This window comes from Tachypleus tridentatus, chromosome 10 (assembly GCF_004210375.1).
Source record: "Tachypleus tridentatus isolate NWPU-2018 chromosome 10, ASM421037v1, whole genome shotgun sequence".
Taxonomy (NCBI): Eukaryota; Metazoa; Arthropoda; class Merostomata; order Xiphosura; family Limulidae; genus Tachypleus; species Tachypleus tridentatus.
Genome location: NC_134834.1, coordinates 89,402,815 through 89,430,374, shown reverse-complemented (window position 1 = coordinate 89,430,374; position 27,560 = coordinate 89,402,815). Strand labels below are relative to the sequence as shown.

Below are 27,560 nucleotides of genomic sequence, written 5' to 3'. Positions count from 1 at the left end.
GTGCGCTCAACCCACGGTTTCGAAACCTTTCACCTGACATTCTTACCCATTCAGCCGTGACAACAAATCTCACTTTTCGTTGATAAAAAGTATCTAAACAGTCCGTAGTGGGTGATATCGATAAGTTGTCTTCTCAAAAGTCTATTACTTATGAATTAGTGACAGATATTTGAAACACCTCTGGAGTAGATGTGGGCAAAATTCAACAAACAAACATGAAATATGGCCTAAAACTGCTTATTAAAGTAGCTTTTACCGCCAAATTTTGATTTCTACACGTTTGACATATAGCGTTTCTGCCATGGAAGAAAAGGTTGCATATAACCACACTACTACTGGGAATAGTATAAGTGCTTACACTTTTAGATAATTTTATTGACGTGGCACGGCCTGAGAAAATTTATAAAACCAATTACTGTGTAAATTATCAATATATGAACATAATGTACTCTGAAGCAGTTCATTTTGATATGACAGAGGGAAAGGAATCCCATATTAGTTATGGTTTATACCCATTTGTTTTCACTATTTCCATAATCATTTCCAAAATTATGTACAAATATAACACTTTAAAAAAATACAATATCATAACGGTTTTACTTCCAAAAGAGACTTTAGTAGAAGCATTAAAAATTATTGAAATGCTGGTAATTGCTCCAGTTTATGATTTTATTTCAAAATTACCATGAAAAAACATTTCAAAGCAGTGCTAATCTGGAAATCTTCTGTTGTAAGATTACATTAAAACTAGATTGAAATCAAAATATTCATGTTAATTTGAACAGATATGTCCAGGTTAGTTCCACGTAAATCTGGTTTACAAAACCATGTGTTCGTTAGCTTTCTTGTGTTTAACGGCCACTGTAGCTTTGATTGAATTTATACGACCAACAAAACAATTCAAGTAAACGGTTATTCAACCAAACGTTGTGGAACACCAAGTAGTAACATAGATAACAGAATATACGAATAACAAGAACTACCAACATTCTGCTAGTTACAATGAAAATGTAATATATTTTGAAAGCAGTAAATTGAATCTTTTCAGTAAGTAACCTAGTTACCCATTGACCTGCAATATTCTATGAGATATTTCTAATTTCATTTTCTCATTATCAAAGTTACCATTTAATTAATTTCTAGTAAAGTGCAAAGTTTTCCTTTAAACCAATTTTTAATTTTTCTAAATTATGCATGAGCAAGGTTGTATTTTTTTTATGGTAAATAATTAGAAGTATGAATTTATTTTCCTTATAAGATATTTTTCGTTAAAAAAAACACTTTTCTTCGGATGATGTTTATTTCTGTATTTAACTACAATGTAGTTGGACTTTTCTTTCTCTTGTCTATTGAAATCGAAAACTGTTTATGATAATAAAACCATGTGATAAGCATACGATTCTGCTACAAAGAGGTTTCCCTTTATATACTCCATTAATAGATGATATTCTTACAAGAACATTGTTAAGAGTAAGAGGTTTCATATCTCTCTTATAAAGAGATTACGTTAATCACGCTTGTCTTTGTAGTACCTCTTAAGAGTCACTCGCTCTAAGCAACATTAGTTAAAATAAATTATGGAGGTTGGTTGGTATACTTGTTATTATTACTCCCAAATAAACCAAAATACAGTTTCACATACAAATAAGGGTCCGGCATGTCCAGGTGAGATAAGGCGTTCGGCTCGTAATCTGAGGGTCACGGGTTCGAATCCCGTCGTACCAAATATGCTAGCCCTTTTAGCCGTAGAGGCGTTATTATGTGACGGTCAATCCTACTATTCGTTTGTAAAAGAGTAGCCCAAGAGTTGGCGGTTGATGGTGATGACTAGTTACCTCCCCTCTAGTAGTAGACTGCTAAATAATGGCGGTTAGCGCAGATAGTACTCGTGTAGCTTTGCGCAAAATTCAAAACCACACAAAACACACACGAATGTTCTTTTTTCAGAGTTTTGTTTGTGGAATATAAAAAACAAATATAAAAATAGTCTAATTACTATCGTCTAGTCTCAAGATTACCTGTGCTGATCAGGTAAGCCCTTTTCTTGGGCACAAATGTACTCTAAACTTGATATAAAAGTTAATTCCATTAAGTAAGCAATTGGTCAAAGTTATTTTAGTCCTCACTGCAGTAGGCTTCTCCGTATAAACAAGTAATGACAAACCCAAGTCTGTCTTCATGAACCGAATAGATAACGTATATTCCAAGTTACAGACACAGTTGCTTAAGTTGTTTATTTAATCACCCACTTAAACCGTAAACTGTTTTATATATTATAAAATAAAGTATTACTGTTGTGAAAGTTACTCGACAAAGTGAAATATACCTACGTCTTGTCTTGTGTTAGGAGAGCACTTTAATGTAAGTATTTATAGCTACATAAATGCACATTTTTCCGTGATGTTGCTCTATAATACACTCTTCAAGTACTAACAATCTAAAAGTACGGCTATTAGCTCCTAATGCACTATGATGTACAAAACGGGACATTATAGGGAAAATTAAACTCGATCTTTGTAATGAGGTTCCCTCCTTTTTTTGTTGTTCTTTGAAAAATGGATGCCAAAATATATTTCTTCACGGTTATAGAAAGTTTATTTTGGTATTTCTTGTGATTTATGAGATGGCTTATTAAGCTTTAATGTAATTAATCAGTTAAGTGACTTTGTTCAGAATTTGAAATAAATTATATCTTCAATATTTACATTATAAATAAAAAAAATAATATCACGGGTATCAAAATTCCATTTTTGTTTTGTTTTTTGTTTTGAAAATACTAAAACTCATTTCTAGGATAAGGTATTTTTGACTTACTTGTTTATAAAGATTGTCTTCATTATTTTCACTGCTGAACCGCTATAATACATAATAACAGCTCAAACGTTTTAGAAATATTTTATGCAAATTGTGTTGGTTTTTTTTTTTTTTTTTTTTTTTTTTTTATCACGGTAGCTTCATCAGCTCGTTGCATAAACTAAGATATAAAAAGATACAACTTCACTACCGATATTTTCCTAACGCACTTGTTGTTTTATTTAGTTTAAACAAACAAAGTTGAGACTGTGTTAAAGATTATACAACTTCACAAACTGAGAAAGAGAGAGAGACGCCTTCCTACTCTGAATATACGATTGTTAGAGTTTTTCAGGGAATATGAAACTACGCTTCTACAGAATTTCCAAAACCACACTTCTCTAAGTTCGTCTTAATAAAATCTCATATAAGCCTTAAAACATTTCGTCGATGTAAATAGAAGTTTTAATCTGTAAGATGTTTTCACCTTGTCTGATCTGAGGTAAAAATAGATAAACCAGCTTTAAACTATCTTTTGTCAAATCGTTAAATTGCTATTTTTGATAGTGACATTTTTCCCCGAAAGGGGCCGAAGGCTGCATGGAGGGGCCACCTCTTTTAACAACTCGTACCATTAGGCAGTAGAGTGTTGTGTTTACCACCATTGTAACTTAATATAAATTTACAAAACACTAATTTTACACAGTAAACCAAATATCAACAAACACAAAATAAACGAACTCATCTTAATTGGGCAAAATTTAAACCAATACCCCAAGATACCATGATATCTATAATAAGCTGTTAACCAGTCTTCGGTCACGTGACCTCTTGGTTTCGTATTGAAAACATATTTCTGTATCTATGTAAGCTATTTGTACCTGATAATGACATAATATTCTCAAAACGTTGTATATTAAAATAAACTTTACCCATTCAAGTCGTTTCCAAATTGTATTTTCTACAATCTGGGTTTCTCGTCATCATAAAATTAAAGTGTAACTGCATCAAAACAGTATATCGATAGTATAACGCATTTCATTTGAATGTTTTGTTCTTTTGTTGCTATAAGGCACTAGTTACACGATGAGCTATTTGTGCTTTGCTCACTGCTGGGGTAGAAAACCATTTTTAGCATTACAAGCCCACTGACTTCTGGTTTCTCGGTTACTACCTTCTAACGAAATAATGCGAGTTTTCTGTTGCTTGCATAATGCACACACTGTTCTTAAGAGTATTGCATGTTTTTGCAACAAAAGTGACGTGAAGATTCACTTCCTGCCACTAAGCTAGAACTTAACCACATAGAACTTTTATATTCAATGACAAACATATAGTTCTAGCTTTTCTACAGCAACCTAATGATTTTTCACCTTTGTTTGATTCTGTTCTTCAATATGAGTACATTTTCATTTAAATTTAGCCTAAATAACTTAACATGTGAGGACTCTTGTGGTGAATATTTAATGTGATTGAAGCTTATACAAATTCACTTTTTAGGTAAGCTAAGTAATATATTTGTGTTTGTTTTTTGAATTTCCGCGAAGCTACACGAGGGCTATCTGCGCTAACTATCCCTAATTTAGTAGTGTAAGACTAGAGGAAGGGCAGCTAGTCATCACCACCCACCACCAAAACTTGGGCTACTCTTTTGCCAACAAATAGTGGCATTGACCGTTACATTTTTAAGCCACCACGGATGAAAGGGTAAGCATGTTTGGTGCGATAGGAATTCGAACCTGCGATCCTCAAATAGATTAGAAGTCGAGTGCTCTAACCACCTGGCCATGCCAGACCAAAATGTTTCTGTTTAATCTATGTCACTGCAATATTTACAGAAAGAACGAATGATTTTAAGTAAAACACTTGGTTGCATTCAAAAGTCTGTTATGATTTAAAGAAAATGCTGCTTTGTTGTTAAATTCTTTCAGGTATTTCGTACTTTTCTAAACAAAAAAAAATCATGTGCTGTGACACACCGTAACGTTAAAAAAACACACGGAAATGTAAGGGAGAATAGAACATAAACATGCGTCTGCTTCATGTTAAACACAGCTGGCCATTTGTTCAATCCATGTTATTAAGGAAGCGAGTGTAATTCGTCGTTGTATCTGAAGCACAACGACAATGTTTAGATAACCATTAACATGCAGAATTCACTCATCCATAAAATGTACTATAATGTAAGAATAACAAAGAGCATATTTTTGTATACATTTCCATCTTATTGTTTTCAAACACAAAAATTATAAAATTATATATATCTAAACAAAGATATATTTGTATACAAAGGTTTAAACAAACATAGGAGTCTATGATTACAGGGTTTTATTTAGCTTGCTTTAGAGCAGAATCACATTAAGCTATCCGTTTTATTCACACATATGTGGAATCGAACCCCCAATTTTAATGTTGTAAGCCCTAGTCTTACCGGAGAATAGTATTACAAAGGAATTCCTTACTATACCGCAAAAATGTTACTCCAAATGTATTGTTATATAAATTCTCACAGGTTTATCGTCGCTATAAGTTTATCCATCAATCAAAGTATGACTTGCATAACACTAATTTGTTAGTATACCTAAATGTATATATATATATATATATATATATATATATATATATACCTAAATTATTATTATTATGAGATAAATAAATTATTATGGAATAGAAAAGCATGGTTCTGGTTCCAATTAGCATACCCAAGGAAACTGTCAAACACTGATCAAGAACATATAATGTTTTTTTTATTCCTAATTAATGTTCTTCATAGTTAAAAGGTATTTTATGAGAGTCTATTTATGGTGAAGCTATTAAAACAATCTGTTGACCTGCGGTGGCAAAGCGGTATGTCTGAGAACTTTACAACGCTAGAAATCAGGTTTTGACACCCGCGGTGGACAGAGCACACATAGCCTATTGTGTAGGTTTTCGCTAAACTACAGGCAACAAAGACTGTCCGTATATTTGAACTACCAACCAAAGGGAAGGTAGCCATTCTGAAACACACTATGGTGTTGACTGTCACTCATAAACACACTCGCAGCTTAAAGCAGGGGAATATTTCATGGAATCGCACGAAATTAAGCCTACTTCACCAGCTCTGAAATGTAGTTTTATCACAGGGTCAACCTGAGTCTACTAAATAAGTAAAAAAAAAGTCTTTTAAGAGGACTATTTCACTGATATTGACGTCTTACGAAACCAGACCTGTCAATTGGGACTTGAAAGTTTAACGTTCGTTGAAAATTATTTCACTTGGAGATATTGTTTTGGCACATAAATAAGCAGGTATACTATGACTAAAGAGTAAAGGTAAAGAAAAAGGTAGCATATATAGTATGACCGTATCATTTTATAATGGAATTTAAGAAATAATAAGCTGTTGTGGTGATCCTGAACATCTATATATATGCGCACACATTGAAAACAACCACGTTCCAGCTTTAATAATGGGAGACGGACAGATGACTGGTCGTTGTTTGATTACGTTAATTCGTGCTAAGGTGCGTCTTTTGTATTTCGTATGAAAGTCTGTCAATGACATCAACAGATATTTTTCATTTGATAAACAAGAAGAATATAAGCACTGTTAACTTAATGCAGAATTCACTGAAATACAACGAAATTCGTAGAACTATAAAATATTACGAATGCGAACTTCTATAAGGAATTTACGCCATTTGTCAACTATGATGAAAATTCATGACCTTGTTTTATATAAATAGTTTATATTTTCCTTTAAGTGTGATGTCCTAAAACAAACAGGGACAGTAGGAACAATATATAAAATATAGGACAACAAATCCCGACAGTACAAAAGCAGCATTAATTGGTTTAAAGTAACACCAGTTGTTGACACTTCCTTAAAATGAAATGAACTCTTTTTCTTTGATAATAACCACAAATTAAGTTTAAGTCACAGTAATATTTCTAATACAAGAAAACAAATTACTATGTAATTGTTTTCTGGTGGGGAGCGGGTGTCAGCTAGGGACGGTTAGCACGGATAGCCCTCGTGGAACTCTGCGCAAAATAAAAAAACAAAACATACTTAAAACAAGTATGAAAATATTAAGAGTTTAACAATATAAATATTTTTTTCCAAAATTATTCTTTCTCTCTCTAGGTTATTTTTAATTCTATCAGAAATATTTTTGAAGTCTAATTGTTGGCAACCGTTGACTAACTTTGAAGAAAACAAAATGTTTCGTCTCTGCCATTAGCTTTTGCGCCCCCTAGAGACACAACAATATGCCTGCGGACGGACATCATTAGAAACCGCGTTTCAATACCCGTGGCGAGCAGAGCTCAGCTAGCCCATTGTGTAGTTTTGTACTTAACTAAAAATAAACATATTAGTCTTTGCGATTGGGGTAAAAACAACTAAATCGAAATTAAGTTAAAACTAAAGTTTATTAAGAAAAATTTCATGCGTCAAATTACATTCAGTTACTTTTAACTTTTCTCAGTTTACTTTTATAGACAAACACAATACCTTTGATTAAATTCGTACATAAACTACAACGATCAAAACATAATCCTTTCTTACGTTGCTCCAAATAATTAACTCAAAGCAGTAAGTGTTCAACCAAGTATTTTAACCAAGCACAACTCTGACGAAATAATGACTCAAAACTATGTTTTCATATTAGATTATTTGCTTGGATTTATTACTGTTTATATCTTCAGATCTGAAACCTTCCTAGAGTTGTATCATTACTATAATTTGTTACAAATATTTCCATCTTGATGGAAAGTAACTAGAGCGATTATTCAGAGAACTGTAACTCAACCTGCAAACATTTTGATAGCGTAAGAGTTAATTACAAAATAGACACCATCAAATTAAGAGACATTTATAACTTTGGTGAAACAATAGTTTCTGACACATACTACAGTTAAATGAAATAATCATGGTTTCCTCGATACAGCTCTACGTTCTCTACTGACCATCGATTACGAGGGAGGAATCTATGCCACCTCCCTCAGTATCATTGAATGTAAAAAAAAAAACGTGAAAGGCAAGGCGCCAGTTAGACGTAATGTCTTGTACTTTGTTAGCACATCATCATCATGTCTACTTCTGTCTGAGACAAAGCTTTTAAAAATACTTTTCTTTCCCATTCACCTTCGTATTCATGTGACTGAACATCACTAATTTTCACAGAAGTCAATGACTTGAAATACCTGGCGTAAGAAATAAATAAAACGTTTTAAAATTCAGTCCTTATCAAAGTATGCTCATAAGGTTTCATAGTATTTGTATTCTAATACGAGCACACAGTTGACTCAAAATTAATTCACTGGTATGACATACAAAAAAAGTAAAGTTTATTGCTGTATTTAAGAAAAAGTAAATCGTATTTCATCGTTATGACAAATTATCCATATAGATTTCATTTACGTTTTCCTGAATGCAAAGGTAATTTATTATGTTTATTTACTGGAAACTTAATTAGCTTAAGTATAGACATACTTTATTCTGATAGCTTAACGTGATCGGTGAACTATAGACGTTAACACCACGTCATGAAGTACATTTATTATAAAGTCAGTGCAACTTTGTTGTCTTGAACTTCATCGCAGCTGACTTGACGTTTAAAGGTTATGTTAGTTTAATTATTTATTTAAACATCTCTTTCCTTTTTGTAAGTTAACAAACTTTAGATAGATTTATTTTTAATTTTGTGCAATGCTACACGGGGGCTATCTGCGCTAACAATTGGATAGGATTTAAATAACTTTGTTCGTAATACGTGTAGCAGACTAATATTTTAATTTACGATTGTTTTCTATTTTTGCATTTCGCGCAAAGCTAATTGAGGGCTATCTGTGCTAGCCGTCCCTAATTTAGTAGTGTAAAACTAGAGGGAAGGCAGCTAGTCATCACCACCCACCGCCAACTCTTGAGCTTCTCTTTTATCAACGAAGATTAATCGTACTATTATAACGTCCCCACGGCTGAAAGGGCGAGCATGTTTGGTGCGATGGAGATTCGAACCCGCGACTCTTAATCTATGCGAACAAGAGTTTGATCTGGAAATAGCTTGTTTACTTGTACATTGTATTATTCCAAAGATTTCGATAATTTTCCTTATTTCCATACTGTTAAGATGTATCAATGAAATATATTAAAGATAATACACTTTTCGCAAGTCTTTAAAATGTCAATTTATTTTCTTTGTGTAAACTAGAAAAGTTATAACATAATTCAGAGAAAGAAAAAGTAAAACAGAAGTTTCATATGATAACAACAAAGGTGTTAGAATAAGAATTATATAATGACAACTGGAATGAAACTGCATGGTGAGTAAATTTGACAGATGGTTTACTTAAAACTGTTAGAAATACTATTTCAGCAATAGAAATGTTTTTACCTTTTATATCATTTATATTTTACAGATCGTGTGATAAGGTTGGGAGTCATTATCTGTTATGTTGCTTTGAAAGCCAGATAGATTAAATTAATGTATTTAATTTACAACATAGTAATAAAATTGAGTAAAATCAGTAAAGCAATTTACTCTATAAGAATCAATATTTCACCAAAATATTTCATAACAAGCACTGATTTAATTTGTCACGTGCGAATCTAAACGATACTGAGCAACATCATTTACATGATATAACATGAGAAGTACGAGAGGAAATAAATCTTAAAGACTAAATAAATCCAGCCTACAGGAGTAAAATACTTTTTTTTCTTACTGAGGAATTCTTTTAAACAATATTTTTAGCTGAAAAATCTCTTAAAATCTCTAACAGATCTGCTTTTCAAATTTATTCATAGACTCAATCTATTGGTTATCGAAACACTAAAAGGTGCACCTATCCTTCATATACAAAGACATTAATTCTTTAGTATTCACTGTTAGGGGCTCCATAGTGAAGTATGTCTGTGGATATTCGTAGTGGGCAGAGCACAGACAGCTCCTTGCGTAGCTTTGTGCTGAATTCCAAACAATCGAACACTGTTAGGGCTAGTTAGGTAATATTCTACCATAAAATAGGTTTTCTGATGTATCTAGAGAAACGATCCAAAGCCTCAGATTGGCTAAAGTCACAATTAGTTAAATCACTGAGCATGTTGTGTAGTAAAATATCTAAATAAAGATAAGGTTTAGGAGCTTACTTTTCATTGCTATCATTTTGCAAGGAAACAATAATAATAACTATTTATTTACAGTTATTTATGCATCGATCAACAATGTAATGTTTCTCCATTTTTCTTGCGAGTTTTATTGCAGGAACCACTAGCTCTCTCTACTGGCATGTTTCTTTAAGGTTCGTTGCCTCTGATACGAGATTGACTTTCTGTGTGTATCTGTCAGAATCATGATGTCTGTAGAGGCGTGTCTTTTGAGAGAGCTATGTATCCCCATTGACATATGTCTGCAATAATTATCATTTAACCACTGATGCAAGGCACACTATCTTTCCTCGAAATTACTCTATGAGGTTCACAGTCTCTCGTCCCCTTTCCCCCACAACAGTCTTTATATAGGCACTCTCAATGTAATCCTGTGGGGTTTTCTGCAGGGTTTACTATCTCGTCATTTGACGGGTGTATACGGAAATGTCTTTCTTACTTCCTCCAATAGCTCAGCGGTAAGTCTAGACTTGTGTTAAAAACCGGTTTTCGATACCCGTGTAGGGTACAACACAAATAGATGGGTGGTTAGGACGCTCGACTCAAAATCCGAGTGTCGCAGGTTTGAATTCCGTCATACCAAACGTGCTCGCCCTTTCAGCCGTGGGGGCGTTATAATGTTACGATCAATCCCACTATTCATTGGTAAAAGGGTAGCCCAAAAGTTGACGGTGGGTGGTGATGACTACCTGCTTTCCTATAGTTTTAAACTGCAAAATTATGGACGGCTAACACAGACAGCCCTCGTGTAGCTTTGCGCGGAATTAAAAAACAACCGTACAAAACAAACTTTCCATTTCATACTTTGTTGTCGGTATTGTTATTTTATTTATTTGTTTTACAACGCAAGTCGAATCGTTGAATTATTCTATTGTGGATAGTATATTCGTAAGAGGAATGGCTCCCAATTATAACATTGAATTGGACTGGTGTTCAGTGATGACGAGAAACCCATTTGAGGTAAAAATGTATGCTGAAGACGGCTGGTATGGGTATTAGCACTTTAATTAAAATAAGACAATACTAACTGGTGTTCATTATCTATCTGCTGCTATATACTCTAGCGACTTGCGATTTAAACATTTTTAAACTTACTCAAATATCTATGGAAATTTTTCTTTTGATAATTTTAAGGCACAGTTGTAGGTTTGACTACTTTAAGAAGTAGAAAAACCATACTTTACGGACTTCATCTTTAAGTGATTAAATGGTTCATTGAATCTAGAGCAAGCTCCATTATTTTTTGTCTGTTACAAACGAAAAACTGTATTTTTAATGTGTTCTGAACTCTTTTAATTCATTAATGTCCTTTCTACGTATCAGATAAAATAGTTTTACAAATCCTAAGCGAAAATAAAAATAAACATATTTTCGTACATTTTTAGTGGGCGTTATTTATCACCTTGTCAGGTTACTACGCATTACGTTCACTTTTCTTCCCTCTTATATGCTGCTGTACATTTCCTCTCTCCTACTTATGTTATCCACTAATAAGTGTAGCTAAGAGAAACTCGGGAGGTCAAAGTTAAACGGAACGTTATAAATAGTGTCAGATATTCTTGGTGGGCACAACGAAGATACCCCATTGTGTATCTTTGAGATCAAACATCAAACAAGCAATTAAAGTAGACAAGAAAATAAAACCCATTGATTTATAAACAGATTCATACAGAGGTTTTGACCTTTGTCATTCTGCTTGCTGGTTTAAGTTTATTGTGACAAAATGTGGTATTCTTTGTCAGACTTACGTCATAATTCCTCGCACGGTGCTCCTCCCTCAAGTAGCAAAGTTATACGTCTGCGGACTTACAACTCAAGAAACCAGGTTTCGATACCCGTGGTGGGCAGAGCACAGATAGCCCATTGCATAGCTTTATTCTTAACTTCAAACAACAACTACAACAATCCTCGTAAAAGTGAAGCATTCCACTTTGGACAGAGAACAGTACATTTTGATAGACAACACAGTGTATTTTGATAGACAACATAGTACATTTTCTAATGGGTTTTTCACATGCTTAAAGAGCTACTTTTCAGAAGAATGGGGAGACATGAAACTAGTTTTATATTATATTACTCTAATTCCATATAAAATATTTGGAAAAATTCATCTTTAAATCATATGATACGAATTCTCTTATGTTTCCTTATTTTTTTCAATATTGTTTCCAATCTGGCTTCGAATTGATTCCATATTTCAAAAATTCTGGTTGAGACGTACGAAGTTGCTTTATTCGGTATACACATTGTTCAATCGGTGATATATCTTAACAAATGATGCTAAACTTTATTTCCCAATAACGTTTCTATCTCTGGAAGACAAACGTTTAGTCTCGTAAAAAAGTGTTTGTATGAATACAACATAAAACACGAATATTTTTGTCACTAATGTTTCTTGTATGAAACCGCCATTACTTCTGTTATCATCTACTGCTAGTGGTTCTTACTTCCTTTTAATTACCAGCGTTATGCCCGTGATATCGTTCTATATATTAGTCCGAAATGTCTATTTCTGAATATTGCTGTTTACTTGTAAAAGCGTTAATAACACTTTCCATAATTGTATTTTAGGTTTACAATGTCGTCATCAGAAACCGAAACAAAATTTACCAGTCACCATTTTTTGTTAACTTGAAGATAACTTTAGAAGATTAAAACGTTGTTCTGTATTTTATTTTAATTCAAATTTTAATATCCGTACCAGCCATATTTAGAATACAAGAATTCACCACTGAATCATGACGCTATCATGATCCATATATGACAAGAATAGAACTAGTGTTCAAATAAAAGCAGGAACGATGTTCGCTTTGTTAAAATAAACGCCATTTTCGTCTACATTTCAAAAAAAATCACGTGCAGGGAGGAATATACGAGAGAGAGAGAGAGAATTTACCGGCTCAGTGCACACGTGCAAAGCTACAATATCATTGACTGTCAAACCTTATCTCCATCTGTCATCGATAATGTTAGTGTTTGGTTTGTGTTTTTTTATGTTCAAAAATTATTGCTACATCTCAATTTTGATCTAACTATTGACTGGTCAACAAGATCACTAGATCACTAAATAAACGTTACATTTATAAATACTATAGTTTCAGTATAGTTTTAACCTTCTTTCATTGTGATTATGAGGTTAAGTAGTTACAGTAATATTAATGTCAATGATTTAATTTTGAGATAACATTTTGCTGTGAAGAAATACGTTCTCGTTATTAGTCGTATCAGATTTATAGCTATAACAACTAGCATTTCAAGGTTTATTACGACTAATAAATTATTCCAATAGAATTAAACGTAAAATTTGAATTTTATCCCAGCTTATGTTAACTGATGTATAAATCAGACAACTGTAAGGAATGAAAATGTAGTCTCATAGAAAAGTTGTATGACAAATGTTCTGTAGCTCATACGCTTTATGAGATACCATATAAATAACGCAGGTATTTATTTGTTATGTGCCATTCATTAATTTTAAATCTAAGTTTTATTAATCGATTATATTTATGTATGTCTTACAATTTAAACCTCATGTCAAGAAATATCCGATAGTGCCGAAAGCTCAGTTTGTTTTTTATTTTGCGCAAAGCTACGCGAGGGCTATCTGCGCTAGCCTTCTCTAATTTAGCAGTGTAAAACTAGAGGGAAGCCAGCTGGTCATCACCACCCACCCCCAACTCTTGGGCTACTCTTTTATCAACGAATAGTGGATTGACCGTAACATTATAATGCTCCCATGGCTGAAAGGGCAAGCATGTTTCGTGTGACGGGGATTCAAACCCACGACCCTCAGATTACGAGTAGAGCGCTCTAATTACCTGCCCACGGAAGTTTATAGTCATGTAGTTTGGTTTATTAAAGTTTTTAAATAGTGAACTTCTGCATTTTGATCTATGGTGTTCAGCAAGTTCCCAACACAAACATCTATAGCCATTGAAATTACGTTTTAAACTTTGACAAGCTAATTACTATGACAGTTTTGTTTCTTCAATCATATATTTTTCAGTAGTATCTTTAAAAATACGGGAAATAGAAAGTTATCATTGTCTACTTGTAATTCGCAAGCTAAACACAAGCTAATTGTATAAAGTATTGATGTTATGTCTTTCTCATCATCCACGCTAAATGGCTAACTTTTTCTGTTAACTTCTATAACGCAGCCATGAGCGTGTCGTAAGGTAAAGTATTCTTATGAACACTACCAACATCAGAATAAGCCAACCCATCAAAACACACAGTAATAAAACATCAAAAAGTAATTGTTCTCTTTAAAACTATATCATAAAGTTTAAGATGGAATCATTCATTACACTACCTACGTAAAGAGAAACCAAAATCAAAGAAATAATAATTCTACTGATGTACCTTAAGTAAAACAGAGGTTGTGTTCCTTGTTTTAAAACTATTTTTCAGCCTCATTACGGTCGATGCTGTTATGTCTAATCAGGATCTATCTTACGATCGTCCATCTTGTAGCGTAGTTCCAATAAAAGTCTCCATCGTAAGTCTGTTATATCTAAAAGACACCACTCTTCCCTAATGAGTTTCCAGAAACCAACTAATGTACGAGAACAAAGGTTTTTTAGCTCCTGTTCCACAGTTCGATTTTAAAGAAATTCATAAGCACTACACCTAATGACTTGGCCACTGTTTCTTCGAGATACGCCACGGATGAATGGATAATATTGTGGAAGTGGCTTACGTATACATGATTTATGTCGCTTTTCCAAATAGCGATCTTTATTGGTTACTTTGTCCACTGTCCAAATGCCACTCTTTGCTTATCACGTGGGGTTATGACCTGTTGCGGTTTACTTTATGGATACTTAATTTCTAAAACGTTTATTGCACACCCATTCCAAATGCTGTAAATTTTAGTTGAAAAATTACTTACAACATGCCAAGTTATATCAAAATGTAAATATGTTGTACGTCCGTCCGAAGGGGATCTGAAAGATAACCAAAGACGATCAGAAACTTCCGTTTCTCTTCCTTCCACTTCGATGTCAGTTGGACTTTCACAAAAATAAATTATTTTAGCTTAATTTCGCCGATGTTTTTATATCATAAATTTATTTTACTTTGTAATTTTGGCGTTCAGAAATCAAACTGCCATTTTAAGGTAGACAGAGATATGTAAATCTGGTGCTCTGTATTATTTCGTTTTGAGGGTAATCGAGTGCCCCGAGAAAACACCATTCGTCCTCACAAACTGTTTGTTTGTTTAAGTATCTTTAAGCCTCGAAGGGGTCTGATGTAACTCGTTCCAACACGACTTTATATTGGGCATACTCGCCACACGACTGACTGATTTGCATATTCAAAATCCTTTTTAATATAACACACTCAACAAAGACGAACTCAAAATTAAATTATTATTTTAATAGGTGATCGCTTTTACCATATTAAGTTCTTCAGCCAACAACTATCTGATGTTTTTAATTTCTTCAAATTTCTTTCACAGGTTTTACTCGAAAGCCCAATTATTAAAATAACGTAAAATCAATGAACAATACGTTTTCCTTTAAGGCTTCGTTAGAAGGTCATACTCAAGTTTTCAACCAATATCATGTGCAATAATTATAACAAGGTAAAATCAACGAACAATATGTTTTCCTTTAAGGCTTCGTTAGAAGCTCATACTCAAGGTTTTAATAGTATACCGATATCATGCGCAATAATTATAACAAGATAAAATCAGCGAATAAATTATCACTTAAAGGCTTTTTTTGGAAGAATATACATAAGTTGGAATAGTGTACCAATATTATGTTCAATGATTATAACAAGTAAAAAACAATGAACTAAATATTATTTAAAGGCTTACTTGGAAGAATATTCGTAAGTTGCAACAGTATACCAATATTATTTGCATTTTTACCGTTTATCAACAAAACGTGAGAATTTCATGTTAATGTCTAATTAACAATATTTTCTTTACATTTAATTTCGTACCTTTTACAATAAATATGACTTTGATAGTGTGCACTCTGTTACTAAAGAATATTTTCGTGGCTTATTTGCCGTGCAGTTGCTTCACTTGTACTTCATGTTAGTTTATTTGAATTGAACAAATTTCGGGTCACCTATTAAACCGAGTTGTCCTTCACAAATTATGCATTGGTACCATTAAGAAAAGGTATATATTTAAGTCACGTTTTCTTCTTAATGACAAGAAATCCACTTGAAATAAAAATCTATTTCAGAGCGGCTGGTATAGGCGTTAACACTTTTATTAATAAGCAGAGAACAACGTTTAGATTCTCCTAGGTCATTTTAAGCTTAACAAAAAGGTTAACACTTTTTTGATAAGCAGAGAACAACGTTTCGATCTCCCTAGGCTATCTTCAGGTTAACCTTTTGTTAACCTGAGGATGACCTGAGACACATTTTAAGCCATTTTTTTATTATTTACGATATCATTGGTGTAAATATTAAGTATTAGTGAGTATAATAAAAATGACACACTAACCTTTGTGAAACTCTAGACGTCTTGTTTTTATTAATGAGTTACTATTATTCAGAAGAAATAATTATTTTATATTACCTAATAATTACCAAGCGATTGTAAAGCCATTACACGTATACTATCAAGTTTAATAATATTTCATGATTAAAATCAGCAAAATATTTAGTAAAGTTTTAAAATACAGCTATTGTAGCTTATTTGTCGTCTAATGATTTCGACAGTTTATCTACTAACATTATGCTAAACCTAACTGCAATTTGAGTGATATACTATTTTTTAAATAACCTTAACCAACCTATTTAATAAAACGTTTTCACGTACATTATTTATTATATTGAAAATTGAAATTGGCCATTTTATTAAATACTTTCTAGATTACCCATTTGTATTATCTTAATAACTTTTAAATAATAAGAAAATATCCCTTTTTCCAACCTATCCCTCCAGTAGCATAACGGTACGTCTTCGAACGTATACTGCTAGAAATCGGTTTTCGATACCCATAGTGATTAAAGTACAGGTAGCCCTTTGTGTAACATTTTGCTTAACAATATTTCAAGATTAATATTAATAGAGCTAATCAAAATATTACTAATTTCACATGTAGTTTGGTTTATTAAGTTACAAATAATGCCATCATAACCATTTTAATGTTTAAAAGAGCTTACGATATATTCTATTTGTAGTGCAGTGGTGGGTTATCAAATAAGTTTCCATCGAGAATCAATGAATAATCAGTAAACGTTTTATTTACTTCATCAGTTAAGAGTATAAGTTGTTTGTTTTTTTATCAACCGTTAGGGAGTGATAGTTAAATAAATTATCTATGTTTCTCCTTTACCGCTGTTTTAGTATTATATTTACAATTGGTGAATCAACAATAAGTTTGAGGGCTTATAGCACTAAAGATTAGGTTTCGCTACCTGCAGTAGTCAATGAACAGTTAAAAATTCTTTCTAAAAATACTTGGGCATTGGACCGTTTGCTTATCAACCTTTTAAAAATAATTCTTTATTTTAAAGTGGATCTTGGGAATAGACATCATAAGAAACCATGAAAGTTAGACTTCAAACAATTTCACGGTTTGTAAAGTGTAAAAGAACATCTTTTGAATTACACGACAATTATAACACCAAAGGTTAAATATCAAGGATAACAAAGACTGACATACTCAAATTATGAATTATTATAAGCAACTTTACATCTAGCGACAGAAGTATGGTAAAACCAAGCACTCCATCATTTTCATAAGATCCTATTGGTTGGAAAAACATTCGTAAATCTGAATAATAAGGTTGTCATAATAGGGGAAACAAACACAACCTTGAAATCTGAGTCAATTCTCGATGGAACATCACTGACTAAGAAAGTTTACACGTAGTAGATATACCTACACATCAAATAACATGAGAAGTAGTTATCTTAAACAAAGATGTAGGAAGGTTGATGTTCGATCTTCACATAAGAAGAACTTATCGTTTCTTTCTAATTGTTTTAGAAATTGTTTATTGTAATAATGAACTTCTTTAACCTATTAAGTACCAGTGGTTTTACCTTTCGTTAATTTAAGCTTTTAATGTGTATATTTATCACTAAGTATATATCAGTTACGTATATCGTATATTACGTCATTAGCTGAGATAGATTAGTTTCTGCTGATGACGTTCTTTATCCTATTGACTATTGATATAACTTTTTTTTTTGTAAGTTCTGTTATTATTACCGAACAATATTCTCAAGGCTTATCACGCTTAAATTTCGGCTTTTTACAAAATATTTAATGTTGTAGTTATTGCTTCCTGTTGTCTGGTCCACTTATTTTGTTAAGTGACCGAGGCTGTTTAAAGACGGATTAATTGCACTAAACACATACATGTATAAGAGTATGTTTAACGTATTTTGTGTCCTTGTATTACATTTAGCATCTTATGTTTTCTCTACACAAACAATACTATACTTATCTCGTGCACAATTTAGATACACACTTAATTTCTCATATATTATTTTGTAGTTTCATAACTATTTGTTTTTGGCTGTGATATTCTGATACTTAATTCTACATCTAAACAATACCACGTGTAACTAGTCATCATTGTCGTATTAACGTATCTAACACTTGAAGACTCATGAATAATAAACACAGACACATTCATGATCTTAGAAAAACATGGAGCTTTAAGAATTTTGATAGAAATGAATAAAACCAGATCGCTTTCAAAAGGCGAACTTTTCTTCTTTAGGGTCAAACTGGGAATAACCAATTTTTAACACAAGTACACTATAAGAACAACATGGCAAAGAATACGGTATTACTCACTTCAACAAAACAAAATATTGTGCAGAAATAAGATATTATACAATCAATGAACTATCAAACTAGCTCCATCCTTATCTACATGAACGAAACATTACGATATGAATTATGCAGCATTGCAATAGCAGATGAGTTCTCAAAATCCAGAAGAACATACAGAAAGAAAGGTCCAGAAACTTAAACATCGTATATCGTTACGGAGAGAACAGTAGAAATGTCAGTGCATTATCTCAAAGACCAGATAATTTCAAAGAAGGTATACATTAGGAAAAGATAGAAGTCCAGTAAGTTAATAATAATCAGTCTAAAGTGATAAATTGTCAACTGAAACGTATTCAGAAAAGATTTACGGGTCTGAAACTAAATATCTAGTCATCAAAATTAGTGCTAAAGACTCTCGTGGCGCATAGTCTCTCAACAGAGGCTAAAGACAAAGACGGGCTAGAAATATTGAAACTCGTTTTCCCTATGAAAAGGCTTGTTTTGTCAAAAATGAGAAAGTATCAATAGACAAAAGTGGCGTCTTCGATTGCTTTTCCCACGATCACTATAATCAGAAGCTCTCCACTAAACCTTCCACAATTAAGTGTTGAGAATATATTATATTGAGTTTGAAGAAGAAAATTAATGTAAATCTTGTAAGCTCTACTGTGTGCAAAAATAGCCACGAAGAAACAAAATGAGCAGCTACTGGAATGTTCTGTTTCAACAACACTGTCACTGCGCATGATCTACTACAGACCACCAATGGGAATTAACACATTTTGGTAGCAACATACTATTTCATCAAATTGTCAGAAGACATGAAGGCTTAAGGAGAGTAAATGGATTAAAGAAAGGGATTTGGCTCTGTAAATAAAAGTTTGATTTCACTTTCTTTTTTAAAGTTGGTGATGCATTCATTGTAAAGCTTATATTTATATACATTAATGTTGTTAATTGTGAAGAGTTAACTTATTGTTAATTATGGAAGTTTAAGTTTATTGTACTACTGTTCTCTTGGTGTAATAGTATCATTCTAGGAACTGGACAGTTCAGGGAAGGGGTGGTGTTGTGGGCTTTGTTTTTTTAGTTTTAACACCACATGATAAGAATGGCTTAATGACTCGAACTTTTTTGAAAGTCTAAAAAGTGATTTGAACTGTATAAGACGTAAGTCATTAAAGATGACAATTGATTAAATGAATCGATTACAATCTATGTTTGCATATTGAGCTTTCTAATATTTTAATCAATTATTCCAATTTTATGAATAATGAATTTGTGTTTGATTAAGAAAATTAGCAAGTAAGTAACTGTTAAGGGTTATTTGTTAACTTAGACCTACCGCTAATTCGTAGACAATGTGATAAACTCTTTCACCAAATGGACTTAGATCTATACTACCCCTAACCAGGGAACAGAAACTGTAGCAAGACAGCTTGATGGTGAACTTGTGTCCAGATTTGAATTTCCTATAAAACTTTAGTCAAATCAAATGTGAAACTTTGAATTAACCTTGCTTGTGAAGATTGTTCTTGTTTGTTGTTAAGTACAAAGCAACACAAAGGGCTATCTTTCGTCTGCCCACCCTGGGTATCAAAACCTGGTTTCCGGCAGTATAAACCTATAAACATTCCGCTGTGTCGCTGGGAGGGGACTTTTGTGGAGATATTTCAAAAATTGCTTTTGGAATAAAAAAATAATGTGATTCGTAGTCGAAAAAATAAAAGTCATTAAGTGGATTCGACTTTTCTTTCTTCCTATGGCCCGGCATGGCCAAGCTCATTAAGGCGTGCAACTCGTAATCTGAGGGTCGAGGGTTCGCACCCCATCGCGCCAAACATGCTCGCCCTTTCAGTCGTGGGAGCGTTATAATGTGACGGTCAATCCCACTATTCGTTTGTAAAAGAGTAGCCCAAGAGTTGGCGATGGGTGGTGATGACTAGCTGCCTTCCCTCTAGTCTTACACTGCTAAATTAGGGACGGCTAGCACAGATAGCCCTCGAGTAGCTTTGTGCGAAATTCCAAAACAAACAAAAACAAACCTTTCTTCCTTTTACAAAGTATCCGAAGTATCTAAAGCATCCAAAGGAATCTGCCCAACAATAAAAACTGCTACAATGTCAAGTTTCAAAAGGTGCATCCCTGTTGTGTTCAAGGCGATTAAAAGCAGTAGGAACAATGAACAATTAAAGCATCTACTTCCCTTATCGTAAGCAGATAATGACAGAGTGAAGTATCGTAAAGTGTTGGCGATTATAACTATTGCTACATAAATATGCTTATTACCTAGAAGCTAGGAAGAAATGTGGTAATAAACACATTTAACGACAATATACTGAAGGCATACTTTCTTATCTAACATTCCCAGCTTATAGAATTCGTGCAACGTTTTCATTGTTTGTTTTTATTTAAAAGCTAACGCAATTCACAAAAACACTGAAATTTGATAAAGTTCTCCAAACTTAAAAATAATTATCTTAGCATAAAACGACGAAATAATGAAAATATCTTAATGTCTATACTTCAAGCTCAGCTAGTTATGCTAGTAACTAATATTCACGACACGAAATTACAGTTTAATAACACTGAAATTTAGCTGATTCCTTGTTAATTTAGATAGGAAAACGTATAACTTAGTTTTACTTTGAAATAGGTTTCTAGTCAGAAACATGTCCGCCGTATTTACACGGGGGTTTGGTTTGGGGCAGAACCTATTTTGGAGAACTCTACCCCATCTAAGATATAGTCTTAATATTTGTATTTTTTTTTTTCTAATGGACATGAAAGTGTTGATTTTTTGTCTGACTCCTAAACTATCTACCCCCTTTATGCTTCCCCTCACAAAGAGGCCTAGAAACACCCTCAGTGTCGCTAACACATTATTGTTTCGTACAAGTTGTCTTATAAATTCAAGAATTACAATCACTCGACCAGTTTATAGTGAGATGAATAACTCAGTATTTTCCTGTATCACTAATTCCCGACAAATTAAATATAAGTTCGTTAATTCATTCTTTTAAACATTGTACACTATACCATTCATGACGTTGTGACGACTATAGTGGTAGTGTTTAATTTTGTTTCTTTGTCCTGAATTTCGCGTAAAGTTACACAACAAGGGTTATATGCGCTAGCCGTCCCTGATTTAGTAGTGTAAGACTAGAGAGAAGGCAGCTAGTCATTACTATCCACCTCCAACTCTTGGACTACTCTTTTACCAACGAATAGTGGGATTCACCGTTACATTATAACGCATCTACGGTTAAGAAGGTGAGCATGTTTGGTGCCACAGAGATATGAACCCGCGACTCTTAGATTTCGAGACAAGGACCCTAACCACCTGGCCATGCCATGCCATTGTTTAAGAAATATTTATTTCCTAAAATATACCGTTGCCACCCTCGAAACTTTTTCCCATTACAAAACAACGACTAGTTAATTCCTGTTCAGCTTATTTATAAAATACTAAGGAAAGTTACAGTTATTTCTTCTAAATTAGATTATTTGTTTTCTAGAACATTCATTCCTATTTTCTGCACACCAGAAGCGTTGATTAAAAAATAAGAAGTTTTTCTGACGTTCAATTCCATTCAGGCCCAATTAATGACTTTTTCAGACAAAAAAATAGTTATTTTTGGCGTGCAACGGTCAAAGTTACGCGTACATGTCAATGACTAAAAGAGTGGGTTTTAGTAAATATAACATAGAAACAACAGCACCAACAAAAATCTAGTGTAAATACACACCACCACCCACAGAAAAATTATTTTATTACATTTTACAGCTATTACGTACCATTTGACATATGAGAAAAAAATTTTGATCAGTAGAAAAATATTTTCTGAGAAATCCAATTCTGATATTAATACCAACTCTTTCAGCCCTCGTTTACCGACGTTGTTACAAACGGATTAAACATCTTGTCTTAACACGTGATAAACACAAAACAATGTAAACTCATTGTTTTTAGTTTTATTCTTTGACAACTTCTATGATTTTGATGCCTTTTACCAATGCTGATCAGAAATCAAAACGACATTTTTACGATTACGTCCATCTCAAAATATCAAGCACGATTTATTATCATTTTGTTAGTGATTTTCTTCCTTACTAGGATTTCGAAAATATTACTTACAGCATAATATCAAGCTCCTATTACTGCTAATCAAAAGTAAGACTTGGTAATTCAAGCATTTCAAATACAGGGTGTTCGGAAAGTCACTGCGCAAATTTGTCTGTCAATAAATATATAAGTGCACAGTGACTTTCCGAACACCCTGAAGAACGAAAATAGAGTAGCGCGATATAACATCAACACTGGGTGGCACTTTAGTCGATGTTTTTAAAACTGGTTTTGAATATAAATTTTCATTGAATGCTGTTGTTGTTTTGAATTAAGCACAAAGCTACGCAATGGGCTATCTGTGCTCTGCCCACCACGGGTATCAAAACCCGGATTTTAGCGTTGTAAGTCCGTAGACATACCTCTGAGCCACTGGAGGGAGCTTCAATGAATTCAAAAACTACATTAAAAAAAGTGTAACAAGAAAATAACTTCCTCAACATGTACAAGCATACACTTAGTATGTGCTTCAGTAAAGCTTCGATGAAAGGAGAAATACTTTTGATGAAAGACATCATCATCTTTACAACGTGTAGTTTCGGAGTCTTTAGCGATAGAAGAAAAACATCAAGCCATTAAATTTGAAGATCGAATATCCTTAAATCTTTAAGGTTATAGTCAAGATTAAAAACTGGTTGGTTCATTTATAAGGTTTATCGGAAAACTGTCACGAGTGCCACATGAGAAAGGTATTTTTTGTTGTTGTTTTCTTTTTAAGAAATCAGCTACTTGAAATCAATGATTCAATGGAACTGCTCCAACACTAATGAAAAACTAGACAGAAAATACTTACTTCTCTACGTCTCTGATTGTTCGTAATTTTCAGTCTTGTTTAAGTTGTACAGGATTTTGCTTTTCTTAGTTGTAATGTGCAATATAGAAATCGATTATTTACAAATGACTGAAAAATAGTTTAGTAACCAAATTAATCATTCCAAAACTGTTAAATTCAACACATCTCGCTTTAATACTATTATATGTAAGAGGATGATAATTAATTTAGATTTTAATTTATAGTATTTTATTTATTTAAGTTATTCACAAATTTATAAACGATAATCGCTTAAGGAAAAAAACTTTGAAATAAAACTACAAATACATATTTAAATGTTCGTGTCACATTTTAAGTGTTATAAATCTTCATCTAATTTAGCACACGTTACCTTTCTCTCCTGAGACCTGTAAATAATGAGATAAAGACGTCAATGGATCTACTGTAGAGTTTCTTTCTTGGAACAACATGTTCCTTCGAGAATTATTTAGTTTACCCGCGCCACATTATCAAACACCAAACAACGCAATGAGCTCAGAGCTGGGTGTGTGAGGTTTATCTGATGGAATTCCCTCGACGACATGTCTTGAATGATGTTGTGACACATTCGAAAGTCGTGTGAAGAAGAACGGGATATAACTGGATGAATTCTTGCTGAGCTCAGCATCGGAACAGTCCACTCATGCTGACAAGGGCGGAAGAAGGTCTCGATACGACGAGAACACTATCGTCTTTCATTTTTTTTTTATGTTTCCTGTAAGTTTAAAGTTAAACTTATAAATCGACTTTTTGATTTCACTTGAAATTTGTTTTTGAAATAATTTACCTATTTAGATTTCCTTAACCAATAATACTGTTTATTTATGATTTTAAAACATAAACTAAATCTTTCAATTTGATATTAGTAATCAAACGTTTTGTTTTGTTTCAAACGATCATTCTATTAGATGTTACACAATGAGTTGTTTACGTTATAATTTGGGCTACAAGAGCTAAACAAACTTATTGTATTAACTTATATTTCTACTATATTCGAGACCCACATTACACCAAAAACACATATACGTTTGTGTGAGTGTGTGTGGTGGTATTTAATGAAATAAATCATATTTATAACACCCGAAACCTACACATTAACACCCTACTTATACATTTTTGCATGTGTTAGGTTCACTTAACTCCTTACAACCGTAATATATTTGATCAGCTTGACGCTTACCTCGCATGTGTATTTATTTACTTGGACTATTACCACATTGGTGTATTTATTCATGTAAACCCTTACCGCGTTGGTGTATTTGTGCACTCAGACCTTTACTACGTTAGTATACATGCACTGAACTGTGCCGTTTATTCTTAGAGTGTGTTTGTCGGTGAATAAAAGATCATTTTTATAAACATAACACATACACAATTTTATTCCCATAAATAGTTTACACTGTCCTTGTGCATAATCAAATGTTAAATTACTTCATGAGCTTTAGTCTAATAGAAGGCAATTTGGATTGAGACACTTTTATATGCATGGGGTCACTTAGAGTTCGTTATATGCGCTGAGTGTCCCTAATATTTAACTGAAAGACTGGTCAGTACCACCCACCGTTAAATAATGGACTTCTCTAATCAAAAAACGAAGTTTGACTATCACTCTTACAACGTACTCACGTTTCCAAAATGGCTCTGTATGGCCAAGCGTGTTAAGGCGTGCGACTCGTAATCTGAGGGTCGCGGGTTCGCATCCCCGACAAACATGCTCGCCCTTTCACCCGTGAGGGCGTTATAATGTGACGGTCAATCCCACTATTTGTTGGTAAAAGAGTAGCCCAAGAGTTGGCGGTGGATGGTGATGACTAGCTGCCTTCCCTCTAGTCTTACACTGCTAAATTAGGGACGGCTAGCACAGATAGCCCTCGAGTAGCTTTGCGCGAAATTCTAAAACAAACAAACAAGCTTCCAAACTGCAAACGCGTTATTACGACAACGGCATGCGAGCCATAGGCCGTCAGGTACCTGCTAGGATACGATATCTTAAAATCCTATCATCAGCAATATCACGCTGCTCAGATAATTTAAGGGTTTCGTTTGATTTATTTCGAATTTCGCGCAAAGCTACTCGAGAGTTATCTGCGCTAGACGTCCCTAATTTAGTAGTGTAAGACTAGAGGAAAGGCAGCTAATCATCACCACCCGTCGCCAACTCTTTTACAAACGAATAGTGGGATTGATCGTCACTTTATAATGTCGCCACGGCTGAAAGGACGAGCATGTTTGGTGTGATGGGGATTCAAACCCGCGTGGTTTAAAGGACTGATTTACCCAATATTTCTTTCTTTTATAGCACTGTTAAAGATACAATAACCCAACATAGATCACCAGAATAAATAACACAAATTATCATGAACTAATAAATGTTATGCCGTATCCACCACATAAAAAACAAAATCTCCACTCAAAATTTCACTTTACAACATCTTTAGGGGTGTTCATTAAAACACAAACTGAAACTGACTGTACAAATCTTTGTAGATTAACCCTCGTCAAATAAAAGCTTATTTGTTAGTATGTTTTTTAATTTCGTGCAAAGCTACACACGGACTACCTGCCACTAATTTAACAGCGTAAGACTAGAAAAAAGGCAGATAGTTATCACTACTCACTACCAACTCTTGGGGATATTCTTTTACTGAAGAATAGTGGGATTGATCACAACCTTATAACGTCCCCACGACTGAAAGGGGAAACACGTTTGCGTGCGAAGGGTATTCGAACCAGCGACCCTCAGATTACGTGTCAAGCGCCCTAACCACCTGGCCATGCTGAACCGTCATGCAACACTCGCCTATAAAGGTAATAACGATAAAAAAGTGTGAATTTTTTTTAGTAGAAAGTAAATCATATACAACCTTAGTTTGTTTGTCTTTCAGTAAAACATTTACATTAAAATTTATATTTAATTGACAGTATTCGAAACTGATATAAGATCAACTAAGTCCATAAGATCAGCTAAGTCCATTGTTGTTGTAGTTTCTACAATTCATTGTAATTGCTCGAAAATAGACTACAAAGAACATCATGAACAAATATTCGACTTTTAAATTAATAGAAAAACAGCCATCTTTATAAAACTTGGCCCTAAACAAATATGTTCATTGCTAAGTAATAATAATAAACTGAATTGTGGGCACCAAGTCGATGATTCCAACTATATTTATTTCGCTTTGGACATTTTATAATCAACAAACCTTTACCTCCCCGATTGACAACGACTATGTTATCTAGGATACGAAATGCATAAGGCATTCCAGTAAATAATGTTAATTAATTGTGTTTGTATTTATAACAAAACTACTATAGTTATCTGACCACGTCACCAATATTGAATAGTTAACTGGATGTAAGGCAACCAGTTACCAACACCATATCACCCATCACACATATTTATGCACTGACTATTACTTGTAACGAACCCACAGTTTGTTAGCTTCGAAATCCAGACTTCTACCTTAGGGTAAACCAGCGTCTCGTGTTAATTGACTAAAAGGAACATCTAAGTAATATGATAAAAAATAGTTACATATCACAATACAAAAGAAATACTTATAAAATAGGTACAAAATAAAGTTATTTATCTAACATAATCAGAACAAAATCGCACATTTAAATAAATACACCTGAAAAACAATAAGCTGTTATTTTAGTTTGAGATTTGATCCAAGACTAACAAATGATTTAATGAGTACATCAATAACTGGTAATGTTTTAGTAATTGTAGTATTATTTGCATACGTACTTGTGAACTAATTTATCTACTATTACTTTGTTGATCTAACCTAATAAAGAATTTGTTAATCTTTGGTTGAGAAACAAGAAAAACTAGTTTCTGTTGTAGTAATACACCATCGAAGTTCCGTTTTATTTAATTATCTAGAAAAACAGTAACATTTAAGCAAA

At 33.3% G+C, this 27,560-nt stretch overlaps 1 protein-coding gene across 2 annotated transcripts in view; it reads right to left on the bottom strand.

The window, feature by feature from the left end:
- The window catches only part of LOC143229841 (transient receptor potential-gamma protein-like), a 114,404-nt gene extending 90,168 nt beyond the window's left edge, over window positions 1-24,236 (bottom strand). Inside the window, exon 1 of one of the 2 annotated variants that reach the window (XM_076462659.1) lies at window positions 24,001-24,236. The gene's annotated coding sequence lies outside the window, so the exon portion shown is untranslated. The remainder of the gene's footprint in view (window positions 1-24,000) is intronic. The other variant, XM_076462660.1, reaches the window with a different exon arrangement.
- Between the last annotated feature and the right edge of the window lie 3,324 nt (window positions 24,237-27,560).